The sequence below is a fragment of the Zingiber officinale genome, chromosome 8A (assembly GCF_018446385.1).
Source record: "Zingiber officinale cultivar Zhangliang chromosome 8A, Zo_v1.1, whole genome shotgun sequence".
In the NCBI taxonomy this organism is placed as follows: Eukaryota; Viridiplantae; Streptophyta; class Magnoliopsida; order Zingiberales; family Zingiberaceae; genus Zingiber; species Zingiber officinale.
This window is the reverse complement of record NC_056000.1, coordinates 88,321,643-88,329,496: the sequence shown is the minus strand read 5'-3', so window position 1 is coordinate 88,329,496 and position 7,854 is coordinate 88,321,643. Positions and strand designations below refer to the sequence as shown.

The window sequence follows — 7,854 nt, the reverse complement described above, 5'->3', positions numbered from 1 at the left end:
TTGAATGTACAATATCTCATAAGAAAGTTTACCTTTAATGTTATCACAATAATCACATCCAGAGAGAATACACAAATCAATGAACTGATCCAGAGTGAGTCTTAGCTCTTCAAGAACCTGAAAAATAAGGATGAGAATAAATACAGTAATTCAATTAAAAATAAGCAGAATAAATATACCTTTGAAACGTCAAATTCCATCACAGAGATTTTTTTGGAACTAGGATCCATTAAATGATGGAGAAACCTTGGTACCCCAAAAGTTAAAGTATCCATGTTTTCTGAGGCAACCGCAAACACCTAGAGATTGATAACAAACAAATACGTTTAGGATATTAAAGTTAAAAAAATAAAATAGAATGTGTTACATTGCATCATTTTACCTTGTCACTTTTGCAAAGAGCTGCGGATTGAGCTTCTGCTTCACAGGGTGCCTTTAGATAAGAAAGATGAGTTTAGCTTCTAAAACTAGAGATACAATACTTGTATATTAAGCAATTGCATGCAACTTTAGGAAATGTTTGCAAGAGAAAGTAAAATTGTGTCATTGTTAGTTCAAATTCTTATAGCAAGGATAAAGAATTCAATAAGTGAAAGTGGACTAGTTTACCTCAATAGTAGGCACACCCATTAGTCTTAAGAGACATTTACAATCTTCATTATGTTGCTTGGTTACCTGTGAAAAAACTCTACAATCATCTACTGGAATCAAATTCTTCAAGAAAGTAATTTGAAATTTCAAAATATATTTAAAGAAACTCTATGTTACATATGAAGAAAACAGATAATCAACATGCTAACTTTATGTTGATTGCATCATAATCAATAAGATCCTCATGGTAATTTCCAATAAAATAGCAATATCAAAGTTTACCTTGACAGTCCTTTTGCTGTACTTTTCAATTCCCTCCAAATCACCAGTCTGCAAACAACAAATGTAACCAAGACAGCAAAAGAAATTCTAGCACACTAAAGAGTCCCAATAAAGGTACTTGTTATGCACAAGCAATGACCTCAATTGTTGTGTTCAGATCGTTAGTTGCATCTTTCCTCTTTAAATATCTAAAGAATAAAATAAGCTTAAAGATTATCATTATCTTGCAACAAAAAAAAGGAGGGGGACAATGACAAAACTATAAAGATTAGCCTTTTGGCAAGTTCTTGTTTCTTCAGCTCTGGAGGTTGACCGTCAAATACATATCTGGCATAAAAAAGATGATAATAAAATATGGTGGCTGAATGATAAACAAAATGATATTTAGACATGCAAATGGACTTACACTGGCTCGATACCTGCTTCTAATAATCTGATAGTTCGATTGAACATCCCTTGCAAATGACTTATCGGCCATATAAAATGTCAATAGTTAGAAGAAGAAATAAAAAAGTCCAACTCATGCATAGATTTTTCAATGAACTCTGCAGATTCTTTCCTAATTCCAGGAAGTCCTCGAGAATCACTATATGCACCTGATTGCTCGAAAGAAAGTTGAGATTCTTATCAGAATGACTAAAACAATATTTACTCATCAACATGAAAAAAATAACAAGGCCTATAGATGATGTTTTGGGTTTGTTACATATAAAGATACAACTAAAAACTGGAATATGACACAAATGTTATGAAAAGGCCAACATAAAAATTGCTTGGGTTACAAATGCACAAACAAGTATAGAATACATTTCTTTTCCAGATCACCGTTAACAAGAGGAAACAAGTTGCAAAGCAGTTTAGCTTGAGAAACAGACTGCATCAAAAAGGAAAAGGTTTAAGCAGACTGCGAGTTGAAAATTGTAGGAATATGTGAATACCTAAACCACCCGAATTCAATGAAAGATAATGTTTAGCTCTTGCAATGACATCTGCTGGGAATAAAAGCCCGACATTAGGGTCATCCAATAGAAATGGAGCTTGGCACAATGCTACCACCTGGAGAATAGTATAAGTAAAAAATTACACCATTAAAAAGAGAAATCTAATGGAAAATGTCTCTTTATCTCAGGGAGCACAGAGAAGGAGAAATTGCTCCATGTACAAGGAATTTTTGACTTGTGAAGATGATTTTTTCTCACTGAGTTCCTTAAGTCAAGCAATAGAGAAGAATGATCAACACTTTGATACAAGTAGTTTTTAAGAAAGAATAAAGAGAAAATGGAAACCTGACGGGGAAATGTTAATGGCTTCTATCCGAGAGCATGAGGGTTCCCGACATTTGTGAAAATAATCTGCAAACAACAAAAAAAACCAATCTCATGGAAAGTAAGTCCAACTTGTATCTTGTTTCTTAAGAATAAATTGCAAGGGGAGTGCAGTATTATAACCTCAAATTTTAATCTCACAAGTGGCATCCCAACAAGCTAACAATAAAAAGAATCAAAGGCATATGTGCACTTCATATCTTGATACAAGCAATAAAGCAAACATATACAGTGCTAAATAACCCAGGAAGATATCTTCAACCAGATAACAAGAATGGAAAAAAACAATCAAAGTCAGATCTTTCAAGAATCGAAATAAGAGTCTCTTTCAATAAAATTTATTCTATTTAACTCAAATCATGTTGTGGCACAATCAACGAAAATTGTGTATGAGAAAGCATCATAACCTTCTTCCCCTCCTTCTGCAACTCCGAAGCCCGCAGGTAAAGCTCCCCTTTGATAGCATATGCAACTTTCTTCACATTCTCATTCAGCAACTTGTAGTCCAGCGGCTTCGGCGCCATCCTAATACTAATTAATGATTTAAAATCAGAACTTCTTATCTTAATACTAACTAAACAACAAAAGGAGTATAGAAGAGGTCACATGCTAATTTTATGATGGAAAGCAGATCAAACTTACTTGGACATCAAAGATTTTGCTGCCTTCTCCAGGCATGGAAAAATTAGCCTATTTTGACTGAAACTTGTTGACTCTCTTTGTTAGAAAATGGGCAGTCTTCTTGGAGCATATAATGTAGAAATATGCATCTCTGACTCTGCTGTAGTTCTATAGACATGAACAGAAACAACAATAAACAAGGATGCCATGGCTAAAATCCTGATGCCTTTGCAGTCTGCTATAGACCCTGCAGAAGAAGCTTGCTTACATGCGAAATAGACGTATGTTTTCATGTTCTTCTCTAATCTAAGAAGTCATTAAGAAAAACTAGAGGAACAAATCTCATGGAAAATGATCGCCATATTCAATTAATGATACGATTAAGATGATTTGATGAATTATTTTTTTTAAAAAATGACCCTAATTCGATTGAATCTAAAGTAGAGGAAACCCTAATCGAAGGAAAAAAAAGATCGAGCGCAGAGCTGGAACTCGGAGGTGTGGTACAAGCTCATAAACAAGCGGAGGGCACTGGCCTAGAGGAGCATGGGCTGCGGCTTCCCGTCGTCATCTTCCTCGTCTCTTCCCAGCGGTGCGAAGATGTCGTGTGTGTTGCTATATAGGGAAACATGTTCGAAGAACCCTCTGCCAAGGCCAAACGACGAAGCGACGGCTTGCGTCCCGGAGAAGGTGATGAAGACCGCATCGTCGCTCCTGTCAATGATGAAGTTGGCGCTACCTGCATTGGCACGCAGGCAGCGGGTCCAGGCTTGTGCCAAAAGAGGGGAAGATGCAAGGAGCGCACCAAGGACATGGCTCATCTCAAACCTTTAGGAGGCAAAGGTAGATAAATCAAGAGTGAGGGTGAGAATGAGAGAGAGAGGAGAGCACACCGTTGTGGAGGAAGATCCAATGGTTGACGGGATGGCGTGAAGAGATTGTATGAGGAGAGGGAAAGAAAATTGCCTTAGGTTTGAGAGCGCGAAGGAAAAACACGGCGCCGAAAAGAAAACAGCGAGGGAAAGGAAAACAGCGAGGGGGGAAAATGACCAAATTCAATTACAACGGTTTTTTCAAAACTGTTGTCGTAGATGCTAAAAAGGCGGATAAAGACAATGGTTTATAAAACCGTTGTAAAAAGTGTTGTCGTTTTAAAAAAATATTGCTCAATGACAATAGTTTTGTCAAAACCGTTGTCTTTTATATTTAATGGGGAGTTCAAAGACAACGGTTTTGGCAAAAATCGTTGTCTTTGAGCAAATACACAACGCTTTCTCTTAAAACCGTTGTCGTAGGGGTGTTGTCGTTTGCAGTTTTTGTTGTAGTGAAAGTGATTCACACTCAAAATGAAGTTTTATCATCGATTTACTTCTAATAATCTTAAAGAAATTTTTCCGATCCAATAGAAGCCACTGGTTCAAAGTTTATTTTTGATGCATTCAAGTTGAACCATTTCGACAAGACTCACTTCACTCACTATAAGGATAATTTTTTCTTCCTCCTCACTGAATTAGGTGTCGCATATTGATAAGCTCAAGTGTCATAACATGAGTATAAAATAAAATTAAATTATCGAACCCCTCTACACTAATGTAATATAGAAATGACTCAATTTGTCTCTCTCAATTTATCATCTCTGGATATCTTGCTCCACTCTAACAACCCTCCATCTTCCATCTTCTGGTTAGAAGAGGAGAATAGGTCACCTCTGGATAGCCTCTACCTCTGAAGTCCATCCGCAACTGAAGCTTCATTCATCACTTGGTTGATTTCTTAATGTGTTGGATTGTTTCTTACTTTAGATTATTGATTGTGTGTTGAATACTTGTACTAAATTGAACTCTATGTTTAAATTTCTCACACTTTCCTTAATTCAATTCATGATCAGCACGTGTTTGGTGAAATGTCTCAACCATTTGTCTTACTTTAGTTGTGCATTTTCTTTAGCTTAGATTCTTGCAATGTTTTATCAATTGAATGTTTCATGTTTTTCTTATGTTCATGTTGCCATTTAAATGCAATTAGGTTTCATTAAAGTTTCATTAATGCTCCATTTCCTTACAGGCTTACTTTATGTTGATTTTCATTTCCTTGCCATCGTAGTTTAGGTTAGATTAGGTTTCTTTACTTGCACTATCATTCATTTATTAAGATTAGATTTTATTACATGCGTTGCTATTTTATTTCATAGTCTAATAACTCAAATCCAACCCCCCCCCCCCCCCCCCCCAATTTAAATATAAATAACCTAAAGCAATAATATTCAATCCTAGGTTTATTACTCTGTCATTACATTCCTTGCACTACGAAAGAAAATTAGATAATTTGCGACAATTTTTACAATATTTTTTTAAAAAAAATAACATGAAATTATTTTCCGACGAAAATATTTTCATCTCCAATCTGTTGTTGCCAAATTTTGTGACAAAATTATGAAATTCATCACAAATTATGTGATGATGTAACTCCCGAAAATTCTCAAATTAATTTTTAGAAATATTCTATTATTTTTCTGAAATTTTAGAATATTTTTATGTAATTTTTGAAGTAGCAGAAGTAGCAAAAATTAAATAAGAACGTAAATAGCCTAAGCGGGAATTGAACCCGAGACCTATGAAGCCCTACGATTTATAGATGACTTTAGTAACCAAGGGGCCCCAGCAGGGGTGTGCTGAAAGAAGAGGAGAGAAATTATATTTATGATTGAGTTGGGGCATCTTAATCACTTAATATAAATAGGAAATTTAAGTGGGGATTTATTATTTGATCGACAACTTTCCCTCACCTTCACCCTCACCACCGCCCTCTCTCCTCCTCACCCTCTCGACGCACAAACCCCAAGGGACCTAGGGTTCCATCTCTAGGGTCACAGGAGCACCTTCCGGCGACAACTCCGGCACGAGGACGCTCCCCTCCGCGAGAAAAACACGTAGACGTAAGAGGATCGCCGAAGAGATCTTCTTCCCCAGAAAACCTAGCGAACGGATTGTAAGAAAACTTAGCGCAGGATGTAAGTAACCTCTCACCAGTAGTATAAGTAATTAATCGTGCGTTTTTATGCTTTTAGTTCAACCACATGCATGATTATTAAGTTGAGGAGAGTTAGAGCACACCAAGTGCTCGATAAAATGACTCGTGCAACTATATGATACAGTAGACATTTTTATAGCTCAGTTAAATGTCATAGAAGCATTTCAAATAGCATGCTTAATCTTGTTTCAGTTATATGGGACTACGGTCCAATGGGTGGGCTCCCATAGTCGCCTCTAGGTTTAGATAACCTAGCTCTAGGTTCAGATAACCTAGTAAGAATAAGATAAGATAAATCAGCTTATGAACAGTATTTTACTTTATCAGTGGCACTGTACTGGACTCTCAGTTGTCCTTAGGTTGTGCTCCCATAGTCGTCCCTAGGTTTAGATAACCTAGTAAACCCTACTAGATTCGGGACTAGCTACCTCGGGTCTAGTTAGGGATGCGCGCATAACAAGTACAGTTGCCGGGCCCATCAGCAGCATGATTAGTATAATTATCTACTTATGAAAATAGTTTTCAAACTTCACAAATTAGCTATGTGAATATGGTACAGCTTCAGCATGAATCTAACATAAATTTTAGCTTAGCTTATGTATCAGTTTAGTTTTCTTATTGCTGTAACAAATAGCTTTATGTTCAGTCTTTGATTGCCATGACTTGTATGTTCATCCGCCATGTTTTAGCATTTTCAACATGATCATCAGCATGTATTTCAGATAGCATCTTTGAAAGCATGATTTTTTCGAATGCATGTTTTGTGAGGTAGATGGTTCTTACTAAGCTCCCAAGCTTATAGTTTCATTATTCCTTATACTACAGATAAAGGTAAAGGGAAGATGGATTAGCGGAGGCTGGAGGGCAATGCGACCAGATGTGTGTGAGAAGGAACTTGGAATAAAGACCCTTGAAGACTAGCAAGCTTAAAGGATTAGAACTCCTTACATTTTATTTGCCACACCTTTTTAGATTCTAAATGTTATGCCTAGACTTTTAGTTACCTTGATGTTAGTCAGTAAATGATGAATAATGACATGCTTAGTAATATTCCAGTGTTTATTGAGTGATACATTCGTGTTGTACACGAAATTACTGAAATGTAGCAGAAATCAGAGCTCCAATCGATTAGCCGATCGATTGGAGGGCCCCCAATCGATCAACCGATCGATTGGGAAGTGATCTGCCGCGTACAGAGAGCTGATGAATCGATTAGCTGATCGACTAGCCATGGATCGATCAGCCGATCGATCAGAAACTTAATTTCCACGAACAGAGAGCCTCTGAATCAATTATAGGATTGATTGGCCAGTATGGATCGATCAGCCGATCGATCCAGAATTGACCTCCGTGCACAGTAGCACGTTGAATCAATTAGTGGATTGATCAAATCACTCCAATCGTTCAACCAATCGATTGGAAAGTCTGATTTCAGCTAGAAGTGTCTGATTTAAGCTTTTTGATCAAATAGAAAGTTTTGTTCCCTTCTTTAGCATATGTACAACTTCAGAAGTGTATTCTGAATATAAATTTCAGATTTTATAGCAAATAGCAGAGAGTTTTAATTAGTTCAGCTTTTCCACACCTTAATATTCAGTGATAACCCAAGAATAGTTGAGCATAATGTGACCCCCGGCCTTACGGTTTAGTCAGTAGAAGGTGGGTCGTTACAGAGTGGTATCAGAGCAAGTTCCATACTTCCTCCACACACACATCAGCATTGAACCTGTAGCTTCCAAGTAAGAATACCTCAACTCATTTATGTTTCTTGCTTTCATGTTTATAGATAACTGTAGCATGTTCATATATGATAGCATCTAACAAGATAATAGTAGTTATGTAAACATGATTGTATTAGTTATGTATGTCCTCTATTTCTCTAGAAAATAATACGAGGATGCCCAGCAAAAAGGGCACCAGCTACTGAGCCCCAACATGAGGCAGACAGCTCAGTGCCTCCCCCAGACCTTACAGTAGTAGTGGCTCAGTTACAGAAACAACTAGC

The 7,854-nt window shown here is 36.8% G+C and overlaps 2 long non-coding RNA genes across 2 annotated transcripts; both read right to left on the bottom strand.

Annotated features, from left to right (window-relative positions):
* Positions 1-408: 408 nt before the first annotated feature.
* Positions 409-1,056, bottom strand: LOC122009151. The gene is made up of 4 exons (XR_006119480.1): positions 1,013-1,056; positions 874-921; positions 610-675; positions 409-433 (listed from the first exon to the last, which is right to left on the bottom strand). It is a non-coding gene; the product is annotated as an uncharacterized LOC122009151 (long non-coding RNA).
* Positions 1,057-1,425: 369 nt separating this feature from the next.
* LOC122012471 lies at positions 1,426-2,647 on the bottom strand. The gene is made up of 4 exons (XR_006120226.1): positions 2,606-2,647; positions 2,160-2,225; positions 1,812-1,929; positions 1,426-1,469 (listed from the first exon to the last, which is right to left on the bottom strand). It is a non-coding gene; the product is annotated as an uncharacterized LOC122012471 (long non-coding RNA).
* Positions 2,648-7,854: the final 5,207 nt, after the last annotated feature.